This window comes from Alligator sinensis, unplaced genomic scaffold (genome assembly GCF_000455745.1).
Source record: "Alligator sinensis unplaced genomic scaffold, ASM45574v1 scaffold47_2, whole genome shotgun sequence".
Classification (NCBI taxonomy): domain Eukaryota; kingdom Metazoa; phylum Chordata; order Crocodylia; family Alligatoridae; genus Alligator; species Alligator sinensis.
The window spans coordinates 2,146,852-2,148,540 of NW_005842150.1; positions in this window are offsets into that span (position 1 = coordinate 2,146,852).

A 1,689-nucleotide genomic window follows, 5' to 3' on the forward strand; every position below is an offset into this window, starting at 1 on the left:
CGGGGCACGGGGGCGGAGGAGCAGCGCAGTATCTGCTCGCGGCCCCGGGGCTCAGTGCGTGCGGGAGCGCCTGGTTCACCGCGTCCTAAATGTAACGTGTGCCGGAACCCGAGGTACCGGCGCGCGCAGCAAAGCAGCTGGGACCCGACGCGGGCGGGTGGCAAAGCGGGGTCGCACTCCCCTGGGAGCAGCGGTCCTCAGCCAGGCCGGCCCTGTGAGTGGTATCGGACACATACCCACCCGTGACTGCGGTGCTGTGCCCGGTCGTGGGCGCCGCGCGGCAAAGAGGATGTGGAGGATCTTGAAAGGGCCCAGAGAAGGGCCACAAGAGCAATTCGGGGCCTGGAGAACAAACGAGATGAGGAAAGACTAAGGGATCTCAGGAGGGAAGACTTGAGGGGGGACTTGGTGGCCATCTATGAGGGGTGGGGAGAAAAGCTGTTCACTGGGGCATCCCAGGGGAGGACAAGGAGCAGCGCCTTTTGCACTGGATCGGGGGCCTGAGCATGCTCCCCCCCCTCCCCCCCCCAAGCCCAGCAGGTCAGTCCATGGGGAAGGGAAGGAGCAGGGACCGGATTGAGGCCCCCGCGGTGAGGGACAGAGTGCGGCAGGGGTAGGCTGAGCGGAGCGGGTCCCGGCTGGGCCGGTGGTGGAAGGGCCAGAGCCCAGGTGGCTTGTCCTGGGAGCGTAGGGGGCCTCCCACCACTGTGTGCACGCCAGCTGAGGCCCTGGAGGGCACATGCTTCCCGCATCTGCGTGCAGCGGAGGCAGCTGTCGTTGTGGGCTGGGCTTTGAGGGAGTGGGCAGGGGAAGGCCCTGAACAGCCTGGGCACAGGATGGAGCAGTAAGTGGCTTGTCTGGGGGCGGGGGGACACAGCCTAGGAGGGAATGGGAGGCATATGCAGGGGACAGGCAGGGGCTGGGGGGACAAGCAGAGGCCCGGAGGGCACATGCCCTGGCTCAGCCAGGGCCCTACTTCCCCCAGCCCCTGCTCCTGTCTGTGCCCTGGTCCCTCCCTCACTGTGGGGGCCTTGATCTGCCCCTCCCCCCACAGACTTACCCGATGAAGAGCCACAGCCCCAAATCATTTTTTCTCTCTCCGCCTCAATCTGTTCCTCCCCTTCCCTCCCCATAGACTGACCTGTGGGGGGAGAGGGTGGCGCATGGTAGATCTTGAGTTGTTTTTTAATTCAAAAAGTGGTCTCCTACTTAAAAAGGTTGGAAACCACTGTTAGAGGATGGTTTCAGGTTGGATGGAAGGAAGAACTTGTTTACGGTAAGGGTCACCAGAATCTGGAGTAGACTTCCCAAGGAGGTGGTGCAGTCCCCAACCTTGGAAGGCTTCAAGAGGAGATGGGACAGACACCTTGCTGGGATCATTTGATCTCAGCAGTATTCCTGCCCAGAATAGGGGGTTGGACTCAGTAATCTTTTGAGGTCCCTTGCAGCCCTTTATGAGAAAAACCTGGAGGTTGCTAATAGGACTCCATGGTGCTAGAAACCTTCTGAGCTGCTGTGGTCTTTTTGAGTACTTTGTAATAGGAAAATTTGCTCTAGTGTTTTTCTGTAGTCTAGTGCAAACTAAGACCTGCCAGTTTCCGAGGGGTGCCTTGAGTCTAAAAAGATTTGAGAACAGCTGATTTAGAGACTCTCCATCTTCAGAGCCCTCTGGTTCCCTCGCCTCAAAAC